Source organism: Mustela lutreola, chromosome 5, assembly GCF_030435805.1.
Source record: "Mustela lutreola isolate mMusLut2 chromosome 5, mMusLut2.pri, whole genome shotgun sequence".
Classification (NCBI taxonomy): Eukaryota; Metazoa; Chordata; class Mammalia; order Carnivora; family Mustelidae; genus Mustela; species Mustela lutreola.
In genome coordinates, this window is record NC_081294.1 from 130,569,039 (window position 1) to 130,594,803 (window position 25,765).

Genomic DNA, 25,765 nt, shown 5'->3' on the forward strand with positions numbered 1-25,765 from the left:
TGGATCTAGATGGCATCAGAGGAGGTACTGAGTGAGAAGTGGTAAGGTTCTGGAAATATTTTGAAGATGGAGTCAATAAGGTTTTCTGTTGAGATAGAATGGATATAGTAGTACATGAGGGAAGGGGGAAACAAGAATATTTTCAGGTTTTCTAGTTTTTTTTGTTGCTTTTGGTTTTTCTTTTTTTAAGAAACTGGAGGTAGGGACAAATGTGGATAGAGTAAGTTTTAGAGGAAAGTCAAAGGTTCTGCATGATTAGTTTGATGTATGTATTAGACATCTAAGTGGAGATGTTAATATGCAATTGAATATATGAGTCTAAATTGAGTTTTATTTGGGAGTAGTCAATGTGAATGTGACATTAAAAAGATACTCAAATTACTTATACAACTCAACACACACACACACACACAAGTCCAGTAAAAAATGGACAGAAGACATGAACAGACTTTTCTCCAAAGAAGACATACGGATGGATAGTTAGCAGACATGAAAACATGCTCAGCCTCACTCATAATCAGGGAAATGCATATCAAAACCGCGACATATTACCTCGTACCTTTCAGAATGGCTAAAGTCAACACACAAGAAACAACAACCGTTGGCAAGGTTGTGGAAAAAGGAACCCTTATGCACTGTTGGTGGGAATACAAACTGGTGCAGCCAACTATGGAAAACAGTAGAGATACCTCAGAAAATTAGAAATAGGTATGCCTGGTGGCTCAGTCAGTTGAGCGTCTGACTCTTGGTTTTGGCTCAGGTCATGATCTCAGGGCTGTGGGATCAAGCTCTGCCTCAGGTCGGCACTCAACATGGAGTCTGCTTATTCTTCTTCCTCCCCCAACTTACTCGCGCTCTCTCTCTCTCTTTCTTAAATGAATAAATAACATCTTTTTAAGAAGTTAAAAATAGAATTACCATATGACCTAGTAATTCTACTACTGGGTATTGCCCAAAGAACAAAAACAGTAATTTGAAAAGATACATGCACCCCTATGTTTATTGCAGCATTATTTACAATAGCCAAGATAACCCAAGCCAAGCAACCCAAACTTTCATCAACAGATGAATGGATAATGAAATATTACTTGGCCATAAAAAAGAATGAAATCTTGATATTTGCAACAACATGCATGAACCTAGAGGGTATATTGTCAAGTGAAATAAGTTAGAGAAAGATAAATACCGTATTATTTCACTCATTTATGGTATATAAGAAACAAAGCAAACTAACAGAAAAAAGGAGACCCAAAAAAACTCCAACTCTTAACTATAAAGAACAAACTGATGGCTATGAGAGGGGTAGTGGGTGGGAAATAGGTAAAAGGGATTAAAGGTACACTTACATGATGAGTAATGTGTAGAATTGTTGAATCACCATATTGTACACCTGAAACTAATGTAACACTGTATGTTCATTATACTGGAATCTAATTTACTTTTTAAAAGGTATTCAGATTAAAAAATAAGAGACAGTTGAAGAGGAGTGCAGAGAAAGGAGAGTTCCAAGGACAAGGCCTTGGAATACTTTGACATTAAGAAGATGAGAAGATGAACAGGAATTAGGAATGAGATGAGAGAAGTGGTCAGAGTGGTAGGGGGAGAGCAGAAGCCCGGTGAAAAACTTATTTCAGAAATGGAGGGTTATCAGTATGGCTGGTACTGTCAATAGCTATTCATGACAAGCTACAGTTTACTACAGTTTGTACTACAGCTTGACTTGATGTGTTCTACAGTTTGGACCGAAGATGATGCTAGCAAGTACTAATAATAAGAGTAATATATTACATTGTAATCTTCCTATATCCTAGGCGTTTTACCATTTTACAATCACAATCTCATTTAATATTCACAAAACCCTATTAAGTAAAGATCATTTCCCACCTCTTAGAGAACTTATCCTAAGGCTCAGAGAATTCCTGTGATTTTCCTGAGGTCACACAACTATTAAGAAGAGGAACTGAGACACAAAACAGGGTAAGACACCATACTGTGCTCACAACCACTGTGCTAGAGTGGTGCCACCTCCTGCTGCAGTCTTTATGATGCTGAATTTCCCGCTTTCAAAGAGCTTTCAGCACTTTGAGGAAAGACCTTATGTAAAAGAAGGAAGATAGCAACTGCAAAACTAGTGACCACATTTCTTCAAAATTAGACCAACCATTGCAACCTGAATCATGGACCTTTTTTTTTTTTAATACAGTGCTGCATTCAAGAGAAGTTCAATGCCAGAAATCTTGAAGAATAATATAGATTTTTTTTTTTTTTTTTAGTCATAATTTCTTGTTTATACGGTTGTTTGAGACAGGGAATACATAGCATTCCACAGCAAATGCTTTCTAAATAGCCTGCTTGATGAGTTTTCCTCTACCCCAAATTTACAACTGCCTTTCTGGTAATAACCAACTCTGGTACTCTGCCCCCTGAAACTGACCAGTAAATTATCTGTCCCATTCGTGAAACAGAACAACATAGTAAAAACAAAGCTGAGTCACGGAGCCAGGCTTTGGGATCTTTACTTCTCAGTGCCTCAGTTTCTTCACCTACAAAATACAATCATGATAGTGTCTTACTCTAGGGCTATTGTGTGGATTAAGTAAATTGTTAAACGTAAGCATTTAGGACAGTGCATAACACGTGGCCGATGCAACATAAATGTTAGCTAATATGTATTGTTACAGCACCTTTCTGGTTATATTGTGGTCATATTCCACAAAGACTATCCTGATCTCTGTGTGTGCTACTCTGGGACTCTTCCTGTTCACATTATGAAATCTCATACTCCGTTTCTGGATTCACCTTCCTTTACTGAGCTGGCCGTGATTCCTCTTGGGCACTGTGACCCTTCGAAGTTTCTCTTAGCACGTCCACGGAGCAAAACTTATCAGCTTTCTGAGGCAGTCCAAGCCTCCTGCAGAGTCTGTGTTGCTGGTAATGTAAGAAGAAAGGTATATTCACTTAATTCCTTCCCTCAGGGAGCTGACAGCCACTAGAAGCCCTTTCTAACACAACAAAAGCAAAGATAGGATCATCTCTCGCCCTCCCCCTGGCCGATTTTCTGAGCAATCTTTGTGTCCTGAGGTCTGCAAAACCTGATGGATAGCTAGAGACCAAAGCAACTTTGCGTATGATCGCCCTGCCTCTCCTGAAACAAACACAGAGGCAGGTGTCCAACCTGATCATAACCAGCCTCTTCAGGGTTTGCAATCTGCTTCTGCTGGCCTAAGTCGACTTTATTTGCAGGGCAATCAGGCTCCCTGAAACAGAAGCATAACTATATCATTCTAGCTGCCCAAATCATACTAGCATATCAGGCCTTTGTGTTCCTGAAGGTTTGCTAGAGCTGCCTCTTTTTCCTCTAGAAAGGATCGTGGTGGCTCCTTGGTTTGGTAATAAAATCCAAAAAGTGCCCTATGAATAGTAAATTTGCTTCAAGAGCTGGGTTGACCATGCTTCAATTTACTGCCCCCTGGTGGATCGCCCACAGTTCTGGTTGCTTCAGGCTGAACACTGAGGTCTCGCTGATTCATAGTTGTCAATTCAAAATGTAAATCTCAGTTCTTCTCCACGGCAGTGCCTGGTAAATCTGAATCTCGGGATGACCTGAAAGCCCATACACTCTCACTTAGTTGGTGGTGTTTCCCTGCTCTGGAGTTATTTATCTTTGTTCCATTTCAGTGGCATTTCTAACTACATTTAGAGACCTTTCCTCCAGTCCCTGGCATAGCACCTCCTACTAATTTCTCAAGTTTCTAAGAGAGTTGGTCTTTACCCAGGGGCTCAAAGCTGCTTAATTCCAGTCCCACAGTGGCAGCCAAGTCGCCAGGGATTTGTTCTTGTCCACTGAGGTAACTCAAAAGCATTGAACAAGCCCAAGCATGGCTGTCACTGACCTCTCCTTCCTTCTCAAGAGCAGCTCCTATTTTCTCAGTAAATGGGTGTCCATTGAGTCTAAGTTAAAAATCAATTTTTCGCTTGTTTGTTCACAAGGGAATTTTTAAGACTTCCTCTGTTGATTCTCAGCCATTAATCTCAAACCAACCAACATGATGCTATAAAACACAGACTAATAGCACCAGATCCACGCCAGGCAGAGAACTGTTCCCAGGTGAGCCAGATGGAGCTGCCATCTTCCCTCTTAAGAAGCTGTAGCCATTACAGGGACTATCTTAACTTTACCTCATCTGAGATCTTTATCTTTAAGAGCAATTCTTAGCCAGTTAGAATCTGGCCAAGAATCAATGACACAGTGAATGATCTGGCTTATACATAATAATACAAGGAAATTGTTCTGACCTTTCGCACCTCACTTTTCCACCAGCAATTCACTACTCTAACCCCATGACCTTACATTCTAGCTATCGAATATTCTTCTTACTTTACCGTTTTCTTACTGATGTCTCACGACCTTCTCATCCAGAGGTTTTATGTTCTAGAAGATAAAGAGATTGAGTCCTTTCAGTCAGCTCTTCTCTTGATACTTTCCCTAATACATCATCTAAGAAGATACTGTTGACTCTAAATTCTACCTGGGCATTGTATATATTGATACAGATCAATTCTTCCTGTTTTTGGTCTAGTTCTAGAACTATATGACTTTCCCCTAAATTTCTCCCAAACCTCTGCATCTAGCTATCCCTATTATTGCAGATATGTTCTATAGGCAGATATGTAGCACAATAGAAGGAATGTTCCTGTATGTCCGTATTTTGTAAAATTGCATAATGCCATATTATGCAATTTCTTCACTTGAGATAACTATTCAGTCCAAATTTCAGAATATTCACTTACATTTAATTCCAGCACATAGACGGTCGTAGTGAAGATGCATTTTTAACCTAGTTCTTGGGTAATGATTTGTATCCAAAACCCCATTTTTACCTAAGACATAGCTGACTCCCACTTGGACCAGTCTCTGAATAGCACTATACTCAATGAAACAGCACTCTGGCTACAGAAGGCTGGAAGTATTATGTAGATTTTGATTGTGAATTGCCTTTAATAAGTAATGTGGAGAATTTACGCAAATGTCACGGGAATTCTTCCCCAAAATTATTTGTGGACATCTTTGGCCCCTTTCGTGGAAGTTGCCTCTTATTCTCTTTCCATGCTCACCTACTGCCATTTCTTCTCCTTCGTACTCTGCCCAGCGTGGCTGACACATCTAGAGCTCCCAACATGTGAATCCCCACACCTTCTGCAGTACCCATGGAACAGAGTTTGTCTTCTGCTCAGAATGCTTTTTCTCATAACAAGCAGCTGTCACAGGGATTATGTTGAATTTAAAAAAAAAAAAAATTCACCACCTTGTTAAACTTTAAATTTATGAAATGCACAATCGTTGGCCCAACCACTGAAGTCATTCTACAAATAGAAATTATTTTCAGTCACTTTCTCTGAATGTCTTCTTATTTTAAGCTACAAAATCAATTTAAGATGGTCCTAGGTGGGGGGAAATGATAATAAATAGTTGGCAACAGCCATAATCTATCATTGGAAGTGCAAAATGAATACAAAAGCAATTTTAGGTGAGCAGACAATATTGAAGTATGATAATTACATCCTGCTTAGAGTTTATGTGTTTGTATGTTTTTATATTTGTGTACTTTACCAATATAGAGTTTCTCTTGCTGCATTGATATCCACATTTCTATTTGTTCACTTACATCTACACTCTGAGGATACTTATGCCTGGTGCTGTATTCCTGACTCTCTACAGGATTTCATGGCCCTGAGGGCCAATTTTCAGAGACCAATACATCTTGTCAGACTAGGTTTGAGACGAGGGTCTGAGAAGAATACTAAAAACTTTGAAGGATTATCACTAAAACTCAACTGTGCTGAAAAGTTATAAATCTTCAACTTCCCTCAGGCTTAGACGGGACTGATTATTACTAGAAGGATCATCAAAGTCACCTGAGCCCTAAAAAGTACATTAAAAAGAGCATCAGCTACCAAAAATGTAAACAAGTGTAATACGCATTCCAGGCATATGAAGTTCAGGCACTAATCATCTCAGATAAATGATAAACAAATGATGAGTTACATGTAAATCAACAATGTTGTCAAAACATTGCCCTTTTAATCCCAGATAAATGATGAAGTTTATAAAAGGAGATTTTTGAGGGTCGTGGAAGATTGTTTAAACATACGTGGAGAGTGGTTTAAGTGCTAATCCATTGCCATTTATGTAAACTGCATTTGTATCATCAGTCTCTGCTGTATAAAATTGCCTCATCATTTTATAAATCCGTAGACCTAGTTGAAACTAGTCCCTGCTGGAAACAAATTTTTCACATTAAGCTTGAAAGTTTTAAACTCCCCTCTGCATACACATAGTGACACAGTCTTGAAAACCTCAGCTCAAGGCACGACAAAGTTTAAAGCACTTCGCAGCTTTTATAGGGTGTCACCCTCTATCCAGCTCTAAAAGATCTAACGATACAGAAATGCTTCCACATCAAGATGTTTCACAAGATACTTTATAAATGAATCTGGATTCTACTGAAGCTGTTACACATCTGCTTTGCTTTACCAATGAAGAACACAAACATGTTGATGGTTTCAGTCCAAACCCTTTTTGCAAGCGAGAAGGAAATGCAGAATGTTCAGCTAATTGCTAAGAGGAAATCCATATGTGTTATTTGCTTTCCATGAAAGGACAGGTCCTCTTGCTATTTAATTGATGAAACGTTGTACACAAAACTGACAGTGATTAATACCATTCTAAGATGCCATTTTAAGAGCTGTAAGTGTAATGCTCTGGAATATGTTCTTTGACATTTACATTGCTATTTGCTAGGTATAAAAATCTAGTTCTTGCCTTGAGCATTTATATTGGGTAAAAATGTTAAGTAATTTCAAATGGCAGTGTCTTCCTAAGGAGCCGATCTTTAAAAAGCCAGGAGCTGATCACATTTTGTCCTGATTTCCTTGTTAGAAACAAACAAACAAACAAACGTTGTGCTACGTATTCCTTTAGAAATATTTGTCAAGTAATCAGAGGATGTTTTATGTGATTTCTCCTTGATGTGCCTCTTCCCACAAATGCTGGATGGGCACTGAATGCCCCAAATCCAAGGGGCGCATAGTGTAGTGAACGAATTCTTAGGAGGTTATTCTGGCCATGGTCCTCTCCCTACAGTTACACATAGAACGCAGCTAGGAAGTCTGTACTATGGAGAGCCTCCACACAATACACAATGACTCTCACATTGCCTTATTTGATGCAGTCTGGAAAGGAGGTGGGGTTCAAGCCTGGGTTTTCTTTTGTAATCTCCAGCATAGAGAAGGATATGAGGGCTTGTTTTCCTTCAAAGGATTCACAGTTCATTATACTTAAGCTTTCCACAGTCCTGTGACCCCTCAGCCTCCCTCCTCACCCAGTGTATTAACTGCCATCCTGAATCACTTATATCTAACAGAGATAACAAAGTCTCTTTTGCATCTGCCTTAAACATTATTCCTAACACCAAGAGTATTCCGACATGAGAGCTTTAGAAAAACAAATCACACAAAATAAATTTAACAGACCCTATTTCTTGAGTGTCTTGATAAGAGGATATGTCATTTTCTGCTCTGTATTTCCTGTCTGTCATAGAAAGAGGAAGGCAGACACCACAAAGGCAAATCTTTTTAGGAGCTAAGAAGGTAAGTACATGGGAGATGAAACAAGGTGACATGGGCACAATGTTAAAGATTCCTAATACTACCTTTTAAAAAGCAAAATTGCAGATGGGAATGAGTGGCAATTAATACTGACCTCAGTAACAGAATTGACAGGGATTCACGGAGCCTTTGCTAAACTTGTTGATTGAAAAGAGATAGCAGCTATTACACTCCATCAGTTGTTTTATAGGCAAGAATGTAAGCTCAGTATTGCCAGAGAACATAGTTTCCCAAGAAGCTGGAAATTAAGATTTTTATGTGAAATCTCCCAATTTTTAAGTTTTTAAGTGATGACAATGAACTCAGCTGAAAGAAAAAAACCAGTCGTTTGGGGAAGTATAAATGTTCAGGCTAAACAAAATCTCATCTGCGAACCAGATCAACTCCAAAGGCTGAGAGTTTGCACCTCTAGTCTTGGCAGTGCTCAGAAATTTTTTTTTCTGCTTTTAACTCGAGCACAAGATTTACTACTATTTAAACTGAGGTTTTGATGCTGAGAACATTCCAAAAGTTGTATCTAGACTTCTGCTATTTAAGTCTGCACTGACATCCCTTGTCAGAGCCAGACTCTCCAAAGACCTAAAGGAAGTTAATTCTCTTGTCACCTATCATTTATCTTGAATGCTGGAGGATGGAATCCATGATATCCAATATAAATACCGATAACCAACTGCAGATCAATTCACCTTCCATCCACTAAACTCTCCAACTATCCAGAAGTCCTCCAAGACAGAAAACAATCATGAGGAAAGATGAAAGACAGTTAGGTTATGGTGATAATAAAAATCAGAAATGGCAGTGAAGGCCCAGTAAGCATGATGACATGTAGAGTAACAGAAGGATTAGTTTAGGGGTAATGAAAGCAGTGATATGGTGGCAATTTAAGCAGTTAAACAACTGCACAGCATGGAATTCCCAGTGCTTTTATGGGCCACCAACCAACTGAAGTTTCCTCCTCCTCTTGATGTCTAGGCACATAGAACTGTTCCTACCATGCTTTACTGCCAGAGGGTCCCTGATGCTGACACATCCAGACTCACCCTCACCCCACACACATTCAGAGTTTAAGGACTGAGCAGTAAGCTTTGCAAAAGCCAACAGAAAGTCTTCTATGCCGGGTTCAGCTCTCGTCTGAAGATGATGACCAGAGGAAAAAGTAAAATCCTCCCTCCAAAACCCTCTCCTTGCTAACGGGAGAGCCATCAGCTGCCAGCTGTCTCATGCCAGCCCCTTCATGGTTTGTCTTTGACAGATCAGTATCAAACCAAATAACTATAGGCCAACCAATTGCAAAAAAAAAAAAAAAAAAAGGCAGAGACCAAGAGATTCAGCCTGCTGGTGAAAACTTAAACAGGCATGTGGGTAATGTGAGTATGACAAGCTGGCAGCCCACAGTCTTTTTGAAGTGAAGAGCAAACAAGTTGAGGATTTTTATAATGTGGGCTTTGTCCAGTAATTCAGCCAGAAGTTTTACCAATACAGCTGCTTCCAAAAACTAAAACACATGGGGCAGAAAGCATTGCAACTTAAAGCAAACAAGATTCGCAGCCAGGACCAGCATTCCCAACAGCTGAGGAGTAGACACGCTCTGCCACTAAAAATAAAGTGGTGGCCAGATTTTCAATGTCTCCCAGACAGACCAAAAGCAAATGATGATGGACAATTATAAACTGTGAAAAGAACAACTAAAAGAGACTATTATCAGTGTTTGAAGTAGCAGCTACAGAAAGCTCTTTTGGGTGGAATGCGAGGGTCGGTTTTAGTTATGAAAATAATGCGTAAAGTCAAAGAATAAAGATGCCACAATTATTTTCTTGTGAAGTACATGGCATACTGTACCCTTACTTTCGGGAAATATATATTTATTTATAGATAGGTACAGATCTCAGAATTCAACAAAGATAAGTGGACTTACAGAGTAAAAGAATATGCAGTTCTGAAGTCTGCATTCGAAATAAAGGTTACCTCCCTCCATTTTTTTTTTTATTGTTCCTCACAAATGTGTTTCTTCCTGCAGCCCCTTTTCAAGGGGCTGCGTCCCCTTCTGCCCGATTGAATGGGAACCTTCAGTGGCACAAGCAACTCAAGAGGCCCTATCGTTTCCATTGAAGGGACACTGTTCCTGTCATAATACGAGATCACAAATACCACATATAAATAAACTCCCAAATGTTACATTGTGATCACTCAAAACTCAGAATACTAGAGAACAACTAGGCTCAGGAAGTACTTGAGTTCTTTCTCCAAAACGGGTCCATGATCTCTCTAACCAGAAGGAGAAACATCAGCTTTCAACAGGTGCCCCCCAAAGGTTTAAATCTGGACAACTAAGTGATGTGCACAAAAGGGTGGGCAGATTAGGAGGGCGTGAAGGGCTATGTCAGCCAGAAGTGCAGTCTTCTGGGGGTGTAATTTGTGTTCCTACATCTATCTATACAATAGATTCCCCATTACAGTAATTATTATGAATTATAGATAAGCACTCTGCGTGTAATGTTCTGCTCTCCATTTCCTACAAATCAAATTACCAAGGGTTATATTGGATTGTGGACATATTTAGAAAATCCTTTTATGGTTGTTTGTTAGGCTTCCTCCTGCCAAGAAACTCCAGTCTCTTCTTTGACCAGATGCCCTAAAGTGCCTGCTGTGAAAAGGACTATGAGCTGCAGAAGGGGCCTGGTGCAGGGTGCTGTCTCCGGGGTCCTGGAATCACCATCCAGACCAGCTCTGGGGGTTGACAGAGCCAGCTTGCCTGGAAAACAGTTGAACTCTAAAGTTGGTTACATGGTAGGTGTTCAGGAATTACTTGCTGAATGTCTATCCCAAGGAGGCTGACAATAGAGACAACGTCTACTGAGAAGGGCTTCTAAACTTGCCTCCCAGACAATTACAGCTCTCTCCTGGAGGTGCTTGACAAGGGGTATAATGGATCATATGTGCCATTGTTGGTGGAAAAGTGGGTGTGGACCCACAAATTAGGCTAAACGACACACTATTTGTATTATAAATATTTAATCTTCAAATATCAAATCTGATTCTGCATACCTTTGCAGCCCTTTAGATCATAATGATGGTTTGGTTTACATGAACGTCAGAAGCCTACCAATCAGCTCTGTGAAGTCTTCAAGTCCTAAGGAGTTACAAGGGCCACACCTACAGAGGAAAAACAAAAGAAAAACTTCCCAGTTAAAGCCACCCACCATTGTCTGTTATCTCTTACAAGATCCCCATGCTCCAGGGTTCCTGGGTGGCTCAGTTGGTTAACTGTCCAACTCTTGATTTTAGCTCAGGTCATGATACCAGGGTTTTGAGACAGAGTCCTGAATTGGGCTCCATGCTGGGCATGGAGCCTACTTGAGATTCTCTCTCTCTCCCTCTTCTTCTGTAACTCCCTGCCAGCTTGTGCACACACTAACTCTCTCACTCTCTCTCAAAAAAAAAAAAAAAAAAAAAAAAAAAAAAAGATCCCCATGCTTCAAACGCAAGGTGCCCTCATCAAAACTTGTGTCCTTCCTCCAAGACTATTTTGTAGGTGACAGCTAATTGTCACATGCAATAAATCTTGCTATGATGTTAATGACTGGCAAAGATACTCTGCAGTAAAAATAACTAACATTTACTGAACACTCACTGTATGCCAGGGGACTGCACTGCATGCTATGCACTTGTTATTTTATTTAATCTTCTCAACAGCTTAATGAGATGAGTAGTATTGCTTATCATTCCTATCCAACAGATATGGAAATTTAGGCAGAATGATTGAATGCCCTTTCTTAAATTTGCTCCTAAGAAGTGGGTTCAAATCCAAGCAGTGTACTTTAGAACCACCGCACTTAACTTCTTTACAGAAGTTTACATTACATAAAAACAGACATTATCTGCATTATCCTTAAAATATTGTTATCTTAGGCCAGTGACTCTTGGGTCCTCCTTGTCCCTCATCCATAAAACTAAGGGACTGAACTATGTTAGTGGTTTTCAAAATTTAGTCAATCATCCTGATTAGGGATGAAAGAGAAAGATGAGGGTAGCAAAAGCTCTGTCCCCTCACCTCGTTTCAACCCCAGTTCTTCTGCATCCCTCTTTTTATGTTAGATTTAGCCATAACATTTATTTTGCAGGAAGGTCCTGAATGTTTAAACATTTTGAAACCCACTGAAACAGAGATAATCAACTACTGACCCAAGGTCCAAATCCTGCCTGTAGAGCTTTTTGTTTGGCTCCAGAGATTTTTGTTTTGCTTTGCTTTAACTTGAAGTACACACCAAAATTTAAATTTTAAGGTATTTTATATAAAAACTGAGCCTTTTTAAAAAATTTTATCATAGAAACACAGGGCAGGTCTGCCGAGAAACCCTTTGTAACTAGGGCATTCTGCACTTCACCAGGACTCCCTCTCTGCTCACTGCTCACTTCATTAAACTCTCTACTAACCTGATACCTGTGGACATTTGAGTTTATAAGCCCCAGTCTAAGATTATTGTTAAAGTTCTTCCCAGTCCTGAGTATATTTCCAACCAAACTCTAAACTTCTAAAGGAAAGGATTGTCTTATGCATACTTATACTCCTCAGGGTTTTCTACCTCTATTAGCCTCATTCCCACTTCCATCACAATACAAGCATGTATGCGTGCGTGCGTACACACACATGCACACACACGTGCACACACACACCCCAATACTCAATACATAATAGAGCTACAGTAATTGTTCTTCTTGTTGAAAAATGGTTCTCTATATTATACCATTCAGTAACATTTACATTTTACTGAAGAATCTTAAGACCCCATGTTTTTAGCCCAAAGGAATACATTTCTAATGGTGTATTTCATCATGTTGTATGTCAGGCAAGAAATTCTGGGGTTGAAGGACTCTGTAAAGCAACTTGTTTCCAATAAATACTCTCTCTGGTTACCGTCATTTCTAAGAACCTAGTATATTCAAGGGCACAACAAGTATCGGGAACACCCGTAGGGATGAGAATCTTTGGTAATAAGAAAGATCCAACGTGGTTCCAGTGGCTACCTTATTGGTCCTTTAGAAGCAGGATTTTGTTGATCTCTCGTCTTTCTGGTGGTGACTCAGCTCCTTTCTGACGGCATCTGTTCCTCCCACCGGTATCAGTTAGCTACCTTAGCTTCTACTCTGTCATTTCTGTTTTAGTTTCTGCTTACTCATAAATTCTGTTTACTTATACCATCAGTTTACTCATCTTTCTTGCTGCCACAAGTCCTCTTTTTGTGGGTTGTTTTTTTTTTTTTTTTAACTTATTCTCCCTCCCCAAACCAACTAATTGACTCCCTCCTCAGATGCCCTAGTTCAAATTCCTGAGCTGGAACATCTGACCCAACTAATCACCATTTTGCCTTCTTGGGCAGTTTTTCATGCCAAACCATCTCATAGGATACTGGCCAGCCTAGACATTGGTTAGGGGGTAGGACCACCCTGGTCCAGTCAGATGGATCTTTAAGAAGGGGACTTATGACCACCCAAGGCAGCTCCCACAGCCCACTTGTGGGTAAGTCACTTTCCCTTAGAAGGAAGCTATTGGTATGGCAGGCACTCTGATGGACCTGTCCAGTAGGATCTCTAAACCTCAATTCAAATCATGCTTTTGTCTCCATCTTTAAGGACAGTTTCCCTCTGTAACATAAACCAAAGCTAAGACTATATTGCTATAACATTCCTGTTCATGTGGACCTTTAAGCAGGAGCCATCCGAGGACCTCTGTACTTCTTTCACGCTCTTTGGTTTTTGTGTTTGTTGGGGTTTGTTGTTTTTGGTTTTGTTTTTAAGATTTTATTTATTTATTTTAGAGAGAGAGTGAGAGCCTGAGGTGGGGAGGGAGGGGCAGAGGGAGAAGGAGAGGATCTCAAGCAGACTCTGTGCGAAGTGTGGAGCCCATAAGGTCCATAAGGCATGGTCCCTTAAAGCATGTACCTCGATTGTTTTGTAAGTTTCTGAACCAGCTCTTTTACACATTGTTATGGGCTTAAATGCCATTGAATTATCCTGACCCCAAAAACTCTTTAAAAAGTCCATTCCCACAACTTCAAATACCATCTATATGCTAAGGAATCCCAGCCGTGTAAGTCCAGCCTGATCTCTCTCCTGAATTCCATATCTGTCTAAGCCATCTCCATGTAAATGTCCTAGTGGTATTGTGTTTTTTACAATGTTGCTAAAATTCATCATGTCCAAACTAGTTTTGCCTGCCTTGTTCCCAATTAGCTTACTCTTCTTCAATCACCCAGTTGCTCAAATAATAAACTAATTAATTAATTATTTTAATTTTACCTTTTTAATTTTTACCTTTCCCAGGCTTGAATCCAATCAGTAAATATCACTTATTGATATTTGATATTGAGAATATTACTTCTCAAATTTACTTCTCAAATATCTCATAACTATATCCCTGGTGCTCCACTGCCACTACCAGAGTGAACTAATTTTAATATTTCCAGGGCATTGGGATGCTCTTTGTTGCCTCTCTTTGGTATAACAAAGCTGCTCCCTCTGACTAGAACACTCCTCCCTTCCATTACCCAGTCCAAACCCTACACTCCTTTTGTCTGACTCATTCCTACTCATCCTTCAGGTATCAAACTGGAGCCACTTCCTCCCAGAAGCCCTCCCTTACTTACCAATTCTGGGACAGGTAACCCTCCTATGTGCCTCAGTGCTGCTACCTGTCCCTTACCACATCATGTTTGTAATCATCTGTTTGCTCCTCTGTAGCATCCACTAAACCACTCTCTCTGAGACAGCACCATGTCTGCCTTGTTTAAATCTGTGTTCCTGGTGCCCAGTACAGCAACTGACACATAGCAGCAACTTGATAAATGTTTGTTAAAGGAATAAATACCTTATACGGCAAGACCTATATGCCTTTAATACATTTTTCTTTCAAAGGCACCCAGAAAATAAGTTTGTGATTTTGATAGTTTCTAAGACAATTGGAGACAGCCAAAAACATGCACAACCCCAAACACAAAACAGAATGAATAATGCAAATAAAAAGATGTAAAAATCAAATGAAGATGCAAGTCACACAGAGTCATGTAAATCACTAAGATAAGCAGAATACAAATTCTGTACCGAAATGCGTTTGTCTTAGCCCATATTTCTAAGTACAGTAGCACACCATACTCCTGAGAATTATAGAATACCTTTTTTTTCTTGTTCCATTGTTCATACACTAATTCATACTTCTGAAACTCAGATATTCAGATAACAAATAACCAAGTGTTGGAAGGAAAGTTACAAATTATAGTCATATGTCACAGTCCAAGCAAATGGCAGCCAAATTTCCCTCTATAAATTGCAGAATTCTCTTATGATTTCACAAGATGTATTGAAAAGAAAAACAGTAAAAAGGAAATTCATTTTTTACTCAGTTAATATAGTACATAGGTAAAGGGTTCATGTTTAAACCGTTACAGATGAGTGGGTTTTTCCAGAAATGCAATTTTAACAAAGCATAATACCACTGAGATATTAAAACTGAATTTAAAAATATTTTAAATTAGGTTAACACCCTCAGAGCAAATCATGCTAATATCATATGCTTTAAGTAATACTGCAGTTTAAATAAATTATTTAGCTGGCAATGAGAAAACAGATTACAAAAGAAGACAATGAAAAAATAGAGCTGGTCCAAGAATCTTTAGGAACAAAACAACTTTTAATTGGTTAAAACTTAAAAGCTAATAATAAAGAAGTTTTGTTTGTGTGACCCTTTTGTGTTTATGATTTTGTACTATGGTTATTGCTACTAATTATGAGTAAGTCCAAAGTTATCACTTTGAGAATGAGACAGTAGTGATCAATCCATATTTTTCAGGTCAAAGTGTTAAAATTTATTGCTGAGAATGAATACAATAATTAAGGCAAAAATCCTGTTTGTTTTAAAACTGACAGTTAATTGTTACTAATTCTCATCATCCTTCAACATTTTTACATAAGAGAATCCAGAATGCAATACTGATGAGGAGCTACCTCAAATAGAAATGTGAACAAAGCCTGTATCTGCTGCCTAAGGCTTCTCTGAAGAAGTGCATTAACCAGTTTTGCCGTTAGCCATTTACAGAGTAATTATTTGTAGGTAGGTGAGATTTAAGACTGTCTTTGTCCCCCGCTCCCTACCCCAGCCCAACCTCACAAGGTCAGGTACAGCCCCTGGCCTTGGCACAACATGGCCATCCAACACTCCATTTCTCACCATCTAGAAGAACAAATTCTCCAGTAACTCATACTACTTATATGCTACATGTGTCCTGATCATTCTAAGATGTCGGTTTTATAATTTGCATATGGTTTTGTCCTGATCTCAAATTCAAAAAAAAATAAAATGTATTTGCAGCATCCTAATGTAGAAACTCTAAATGTTCCCAGAAAAAATATAAATAAATAAACTTGTTCTGGCAAGGCCATTTGGGGATTAATAGTTGGCATCTTTTGGCTGTACTCAGAAATAAGTGAGCATCCATTCATAGCAAGCCTTCTAACATTATCTCTGTTTGCATTGTTATAATGTTTATGACGCTTTTGGAATGCATGCTAGTCTTTAAAAAAGAAAAAAAAAACCTAAATTTTTTTTTAACTTATTTTTTTCCCTTAAGTTAAGGAAAACAAAATACTAAAAGTATCACATTTTTATAGAATGTATGAGGGACATGAAATAAATACCCAAGTATAAGTCCTTGTGAAATACATGTGATCAGTGGAATTAGACCTCTTCCTAGTGTTCCAGTGACTATCAAAACAGATGTGTGATATCTGTGTCTGTCAGGTGCCTCTTTAAAGCCTTACATGGTTGGCTTGTCCTTGTTCAGCTCACAGTCATTTAAAAAATACTTTGAGAGGTAGCCATGAGAATTACAAATCATTTTTCAAAGGTATGTAACAGCTCTGCAAATTACAATGAGTTTACAGGTGCCGTCTTATTCTGTGTAACCTAGAGATGAAAGAGTTATCAAGGACACTGATGCTCATTGCCGCATCGATGAAATCCTCATGAATTCAAAAATTGTGGCAATAATCTCTTTCATGGAAATAGATCTAAGGCGTTGTCAAGCAGATGGCATCTGATTTCCTCCTAAATGAAGAAGCCTTGTAAAATACTGTAAGGGCTCCAACGCAGGAGTAGAAACTAGTAGCAATGATCTTACTCCCTTGGTGACCTTCTGGGACTTGGAGGCAGACACAGAATGGGGCAGACACGCTGCTTGTCACTTTCTCATACACTGGATCACTTAGAGCCCATAGCCACCTAATAGAATCGCATTTTTTTCTTTAATTTAAAATGGATGTGGGGCGGCTGGGTGGCTCATTTGGTTAAGACTTGGACTCTTGGTTTTGGCTCAGGTCATGATCTGAGGATCCTGGGATCCGGAGCCCTGTGATGGGCTTCACACTCCATGTGGAGTCTGCTTCTCTGCCTCTTTCTCCTCCCTCTGCATCTCCCCACCCCACCCCTGCCCTATCCACACTTGTGTGCACACTCTTTCTCTGAAATAAACAAATAAATATTTTTTAAAATAAAATGGGTGGAGCTTACACACAAAAAGGTTAAGTGACTTGCTCAAGATCACCAAGTCAACAAATGTCTTTGCAAGGTTCTCACTCAAAACAAAAACAGAAACAAAGAAAAATATCCAAGAAGGAAGAGGCACTTGCCCTAATGCTTCAGACATACACACATACCCCTTCTATAAAATCAACACGTTATCAGGGTTCAAAGTCTGATTACCAGCCCATTCTTCCTACCTGCATACACTTTTTAGGCCATGTGCTGTCCTATTCTGATCTTGCCGTTCTTTCTGTTACTATTCAAGGCTTTCCTAAATGTTGATGTGAACCCAATTTTCTCTTTAGTTGTTCCGCAAAGCTGACTCCTGGCAGTGACTACTAGGTGTGTATGTGTTTTTCATTCTTTTTAACCTTCCCTTCCTTCAGCTTTGCCTTTTCCTTATAAGCACTGCTCCCCCATGCTGATGCAACTAAGCACTGTTAATGAAAATCCAGGAACCCAGCTGACCTGGTCTAATAAATTCTGTATTGTCACACTGTCTTGCTTACAGCAAAGCAACATAACTACTCCTCCCTGACCACAGACGGCTCTCAGATCAATACCTCAGGTCTTGACCCCTCATCCTCTTTCTCATGACGTATTTTGTGCTGTCAACAAAATAACTCTCCTTGGTGACCTGCCAAGATCTAAAACTCATCATGACAAAATTGAACCAGCTTCCTTTCCCTCAAACCCTTGTATCATTTCAGCTTGTCTGCTATAGTCAAGGGGCACCCTTACCCACCTGGGCACCAGGTACAGAAGTGTGGAACCCTCTTCAGTCCCTCTTCTCTCACCTGTTCCCAAGGTCCAGCACAAGTTCAACTGATTCATTCTTGAAAATTTGGAGTTCATGTGTTCACATCTCCACCTCTCTATTTCTCTAGCTAAATGACAACCACCAGCATTAATTCTGGGACCCTACAGACAAACAGTTTCTCCTGATCTCAACTACCCATCACACAGGAACAACTGATATTTCTGCATACTAAAATCTTCAGCTTGATCAGGAGACCTTTTATTATCTGCTGCTTCACACCTGCTTCAGCCTCAACTCTCATCCCACTTGCCTTCTCATTCACTATCTTTTTTCTTCCTTTCATATCCCCTAACTTGACAGCTCTTTCCACCTCAGAGCCTTGGAACATTCTGTCACTTTTTCTGGATGTTCTTTATCCCACACAGGCCAATACCTCCTGAGCTTCCACCAGCCTCCATTCTCATTAGGCTTCCTTATAACACCCTATACTTCTCTTTCATTGCCCTTAATATGGTTTGTAAGTACTTAGTTCTGAATGAATGAATACTCCCTATTGTGTTTCCAAGTAAAGAGAAGAACTTTTGCAGAAGAGAAAGATGATGGCCCCTTTGTGGCACTGGAAAGAATCCAGTGTAACTGAGATAAGAGAGTGAGAAGTAGCATGGCACTAAGTGAGGGTGAAGAGGCGTGTGAAGCCATTTGTGGAGCAACCTTGTAAGTCCATGCTAAGAAGTTTGGTTATTAACCTACTAATTATGGAAATTATAGAAATGGAAAGTCAGAGAAGAGTCTTAAGCAGAAGAAAAATATGATCAGACTTGGCATTTATAGATCCCTCTGGATAAAAGGTAAAAAATAAACTGTAGGGGACAAAGTAATTACATAAAGACATATTTGGGGGTTTGTGCAGGTGGCTTGAATTAGAAACATGGCTATGAGCGTGAAGAAAAATAGATAGTTAAAGGAAGTATTTCTGCATTAAAATTGATAGACTTTACCCACTGATAAGAGAAGTGAGGGAGTAGGTGGTCAAGAATGAGTCATAAATTTATTCCTTAAGCCAACAGTTGGATAGTAATGCCACTCACTGAGAGAGGCTGTATGGAAGAGGACCAAGGAGGAGGCTACTGATGAGTTTCATTTAAAATAGATTGCATTTAGCGGGCGCCTGGGTGGCTCAGTGGTTAAGCCGCTGCCTTCGGCTCAGGTCATGATCTCAGGGTCCTGGGATCGAGTCCCGCATCGGGCTCTCTGCTCAGCAGGGAGCCTGCTTCCTCCTCTCTCTCTCTCTGCCTGTGTCTCTGCCTACTTGTGATCTCTCTCTGTCAAATAAATAAATAAAATCTTTAAAAAAAAAAATAGATTGCATTTAGGAGTCTTATCGAGAAGCCAAATATATACGTCAGTAGGCAGTTGGATCTACTGGGTTATAAATGCAAATTTGGGGATATTCAATATATAAGAAGTGCTTGAAATCATGATATAGCCTTAAGATGTAGAAAGGGTGTAAAATGAAAAGAGATTGCCTACGACATTCTCCTTGCTTGTGTTGCCCAAAACAATTTTTCTGCCAAGCCTTATCCCTTCAAAACATTCAAACCCTAATTCAAAACTCACATTTTCCATGAAGCCTTCCCAGATTCACATTGCCTTTATCCTATCCTTCTAATAACACTCATTACTCTTGAAAAAGTTATCATTGGCTACATATATGTTTATGGGACTCTCTTCAGGCTAGTGTTATGTTGCAAGCTCCCAGAGGACAGGCTTCCTTGTTTCTTCTTTCATTAAATATATGCCTTACTCATTCAATTGATAGTCTTGATAAGCCAACCCTATACCTGCTAGTAATATATACCTATTTGGGTTTTGTAAATTTTGAGCTTCCTATTATCACAGAGCAATTTTAGTAATTTATGTAAATATTTTTGTTTTGGCCAAGTTATGTATGTAACTAAAGATATAATCATGTGATTTAGTCAAAATAGAGGGTTGGAATTATAGCTAGCCAACACATTGACCAAAGAAGAACATGAAAGCAAAAAATGCTATCGTAACATAAAGCCAGCCAACATCTTTTAGTACCGTTTTCAGTTCCATTCCATTGATATGGTTAGGTGATTTGAGGTGTCATTTACAACCCGTCTCTGATCCCACACAATTTGGCCTACGCAGATAGTTTCCTGTCCATTTAGGCTTCTCTAAGAATTGACAGCTGTCAAAAAGCATTATCAACAAAGTGATGTTGAACACTCTCATTAGTTGGTTTCTAGAACAGTGCCCACTGATGGCTTGGCAGAAAGAGGATTCTGGGGTCTCTGATGGCAGCCTAGTGGGCCAATCTTCCACTGAAGCCATTGAATTCCAGTTTATTTTCTCCAACTTCCCCAGAGCTGGGTTGTCAGAGATAGCAGAAGAAAGGACAGGTACCTCTAAAACATTTTCATAGATTTTCACATCATCCACATTAAGTCGATTAAAATCCTTTCTGACTGGCACATAGCAGGTTTCCAAAAAATATTTCTTGAGTGGCTCAAAAAATAAAATTAATGTGAATTAATTACAAAATACGTGTTTAGGCAATGCATTATGTGTTTAGGCCTTTTTTTTTTTTTTCCCCAACACCACCAGGATATTTTTTCATCAGGATGCCAAAGATGAGGGAACCAAAATTCCACAAAGTTGATTCATCCACTCAAATCACACTGCTAGTAAGTAACAAAATGAGAATTTGAACACTAACCAAATTTTTTTTTTCCATGTATGATTTTGGGTTGGCAAGGTGAGGTTATTTGTTGCTTCAACCATTAGGAAAGTATACTGAGTAAGTGATCATCAGTGGTTGGAAAAGTAGAAGACTCTCACGCTCTCATCTTTGAGCGATATAGCATTGATCAGTGCAACAACAGATCATATAAGAAGGGTCTTTGGCAACCCACGTTATAATAAAGACACAATATCTCTAAGTTCCTTTCCCTGAACAGAACAGGTGATGTTCCATACAAATATATATGAAGCTATTTGGTTGAATAAAACTGTACAATCAGCCTAGATCACTGAATCAGATTTCAATTTTTCATCTGTTTCAAGTGAGTCACATCCTACAGATTCAGGGTCAACCTTTTGTGTGTGCATAGTAAGCAATTTCATATCCTAGATTGGCTTTAAGAGAATTGCCCTAAAAATATCCTCCCCTTCTACTATTAGTGCTCAGGTATTCTTTCAAATAAAAGTATCTCCTAAGAGTAACTATTACATTAAGTTTCTAACCAATTAAAATGAATGGGTTTTTCAAGTGACTTCCTATGGGTTATAGAAGAGACATAGCAGCATCCACCATGTGGATTATGGTGTCTTAGAAAACAGGTTAGGCCCATTTTGAAGTACCACTCTCTACTGAGTACTAGTGCTGTAGATTTTGCAGGTTACTTACTCTCTGTGAGCCTTTGCTTTCTCACTTGTATAATTAGCAAAAATACTGACATTAGATTCTTGTAAGTATTAAGTAGCAATTATCATTGTTTCATTACAATTTATGGCTAAATCTATTTAAACTTCCCTCTGTGCACAAGGAAAAATGGAACCCATTTCATAATAATATTTGATGCATTCATTTTAGGGAAGAAAAATCCGTAAAAGTAGGAATCACTGGTATAAAAACATAAAGAAAAATGTAGACATGCCTTCGTCTCAGCAAATAAGTAGTAATTTTTTGTGTGTGGTGATGATAATGAGTATTACAATACAGTGGTGTATATTCTGAATTGGTAGTGTCAGTATTTTACTCATATAACATTTCTAATGACTTTAATGCTGTGACCATCCTCATACTAAAAGGTTGCTGAAAATTTCAAAATGTATCTTCCAGAATGTACAAACCTGTAGTTTCTTCTTTAGATTCTTCACCACTGCATTCGTTTCCTAGGGTTGCCGTAACAAATTACTCTAAAAAGGATGGCTTCAAACAACAGACATTTATTCTCTCACAGTTCTGGAGGCCAGAAGTCCAAAGTCAAGGAAAGGGTCAGCAGGGCCATGCTCCCTGAGGAGGTTGTAGGGGAGAATCCTTCCGTGCCTCTCCCAGTTTCTGGTGGTTGTCAGCGTTCCTGCGACTGTCACTGCATCACTCCAGTCTCTGCCTCCATTTTCACATGGACGTTTCCTCTGGGTGTCTGTGTCTTCTCTTCTGTCTCTTACAAGGACACTTGTCATTGGATTTAGGATCCACTTAGAGAACCCAGCATGATCTCATCTTAAGAATCTCAATTACATTGCAAGAATCCTTTTTCCAATAAAGCCACATTTGTAAGTTCTGGAAATCAGGACATGGACATTCCTCTTTAGGGGCTGCCAGTCTCCCCATTTAACCAAAAACAAATTATATTATAATCTTGTAATTTTGATGATAATAAATGATAAAAACTGAGCTCAGTGGCTTAAGCCTCTGCCTTGGGCTCAGGTCATGATCCCAGGGTCCTGGGATCGAGCCCCGCATCGGGCTCTCTGCTCAGCAGGGAGCCTGATTCCCTCTCTCTCTCTGCCTGCCTTCTGCCTACTTGTGACCTCTTTGTCAAATAGAGAAATAAAATCATAAAAAAAAAAAAACTAGCCCCTTTTGCCTGTTAGTTAAGTCTGTGTTCATTATTTCATCTATTTAATACTGAACAAATGCCTTCTTCGTACAGTATTTTAACCAATGAATGTACCACAGTGAATCAAGCAGCCATGGTCCATGCTGCCTTCCTGGGAGTTACAGACTAGTATGAGGGACATTCAATAAACAAATCTACACACAGCATACTGTAGCCATTTAAATGAGAAGAATAATGTACTATGTGAAGGTTAGCTGTAGGTAGAGTATCCAGGGAAAACTGCTCTTAGTAGAAGATTTAAACTAAGACTTTGGAATTTGAATTACATGCATGCCAAGAATTAGGGAGCAAGGAAACTTGCAGAATAAACAACTTATACAAAAACCTTCAGGCAATAATGAGTGAGGCAGTTTCCAGGAACTAAGACAGCAGTGTTGGAGAGTGAATGAGTCAGTTTAGGAAGAAAGCAAGAGATGTGTTCAGAAGGGTAGACAGGGATCAGAGCGTGCATAGCCTTGTAGACAGTACTAAGGAATCAATTTTTATTCTTAGATAAATTAGAAAATTTGGAGATTTCTTAAGTAGGAACTTGGATTTTTAAAGATGACTTGGTTTGCCAGGTGGAAAACTGGACAGAACAAGAGTGCTGTAGTACAGACTAGAAGCTGTGGGGGCTCGGACCAGGGCAGTAGCAGAGGATGAGAAGAGGAAGTAGATTGGAGCACCACTTAAAAATTGAAATACAAAATTGGAAGGGGAGGTGAACCATGAGAGACTATGGACTCTGAAAAACAATCTGAAGGGTTTGAAGTGGCGGGGGGGTGGGAGGTTGAGGTACCAGGTGGTGGGTATTATAGAGGGCACGGAGTGCATGGAGCACTGGGTGTGGTGAAAAAATAATGAATACTGTTACGCTGAAAATAAATAAATTTAATTTTAAAAAATTGAAATACATAGAACCTGGTGAAGGATTTGATATAGTAATAAGGGAGAAAACTATCAACTGTAGGTACCTGGCTTGTATAGGTGGAAAAAAGCTAAGAGCATTTAGTGAGATGGGAAAGGCTACAAAAAAGCATAAGATTAGGGAGTAAGGAGTCATTTATTTAGAAATTCGTATACATGCATTTAGTGTGATGGTTAATTTTATGTGTCAGTTTGGCTAGGTTTATAGTGCCCCAATATTTGATCACCACCAGTCTAGATGTTGCTATGAAGGTGTTTTGGGGGGTGGGAGAGATGAAAATGGCATATTAACATTTATTTGATTAATGAGATTGAATATTTTAATACATTTATTATCCTTTTTTATTGTTTAGTGTTTTGCCTGTTGGTTATTGGATAATGTATCTATTAGAGTATTCCTTTTCTTTTTTATTTTATTCATTATTTATTTCTTTAATTCCAGTATACTTAACATACAGTGTTATATTAGTTTCAGTTTTACAATATAGTGATTCAACAATTCTGTCTATTACACAGTGTTCATCACAATAAGCGTACTCTTTTAAAAAAAATTTATTTATTTATTTATTTATTTATTTATTTGAGAGAGAGAGCAAGAGTGGGATGGGTAGAGGGAGAGCGAGAAAGAATCTCTCCCTGATTTGGGGCTTGATCTCATGACCCGGAGATCATGACCTGAGCCAAAATCAAGAGTTGGACACTTAACTAACTGTGCCAACTGGATGCCCCACGGTAAGTGTGTTCTCAATCCCCTTTACCTATTTTGCCCATCCCCCACGTGCCTCCCCTCAGTTTGTTCTCTGTACTTAATAGTTTGGTTCTTGGTTTGTCTGTCCCTCTCTCTTTCTTTGCTCATTTGTTCTGTTTCTTAAATTCCACTTATGAGTGAAGTCATATAGTATTTGCCTTTCTTTGACTAACTTATTTCACTTAGCATTGTACTCTAGATCTATCCATGTTGCAGATGTCAAGATTTCCTTTTTTATGGCTGAGTAAATATATAATATATGTGTGTGTGTGTATATATACACACACACATATATTTATATATATGCCATTCTGCTTTATCCATTCGTCTGTGGACCTTGGGGGGCTTCCATAATTTGTAAATAATGCTGCAGTAAACATAGGGGAGGGGCTCCCTGGTGGCGCAGTTGATTAAGCGCCTTCCTTCAGCTGGGGTCATGATCTCAGGGTCCTGGTATCAAGCCCCACATCAGGCTCTCTGCTTTGTGGATATTCTGCTTCTCCCTCTGTACTCTCTCTGTCTCCCTCTTGCTCAAATAAGTAAATAAATCAAATCTTTAGAAATAGTTTCTATAAATAAACAGAGAGGAACATATATTTTTCAAATTAGTGTTTTTGTGTTGTTTGGGTAAATACCCAGTAGTAGAATTACTAGATGATATGGTAGTTCTATTCTATTTTTGAGGAACTTTCATACTGTGGCTGTACCAGTTTGCATTCCCACCAACAACGGTGCATAAGGGCTCCTTTTTTCCACATACTCAACAACACTTGTTTCTTGAATTTTTTTATTTTAGCCATTCCGATAGGTGTGAGGTTACGGTACTGCATTATAATTTTGATTTGCATTTTCCTGATGATGAGTGATGTTGAGCATTTGTTCATGGGTCTGTCAATCATCTATCTATATGTCTTCTTGGGAAAAATATCTGTCCATATCTTCTGCCCATTTTTTAATTGGCTTATTTGGTTTTGGGATGTTGAGCTGTATTAGTTCTTTATATATTTTGGATACTAAACCGTTACTGGATATGTTATTTGCAAATATCTTCTCCCATTCAGTAGATTGCTTTTTAGTTTTGTTCTTTCCTTTGTTGAGCAGAAGCTTTTTATTTTGATATAGTCCCAATACTTTATTTTTGCTTTTGTTTTCCTTGCCTCAGGAGATATCTAGAAAAATGCTGATACTGCGACTATCAGAGAAATTACTGCCTATGCCCTTTTCTAGGAATTTTATAGTTTAAGATTTCACATTTAGGTCCTTAGTCCATTTTGTGTTTACTTTTGTGTGTGGTGTAAGAAAGTGGTTTAGTTTCTTACTTTTGAATGTAGCTGACCAGTTTTCCCAACACCATTTGTTTAAAAGATTGTCCCCACCCCTCATCGAGTATACTTGCTTCCTTTCATGAAAGATGAATTGACCATTATAATCTTGGGTTTATTTCTGGGCTCCCTATTCTG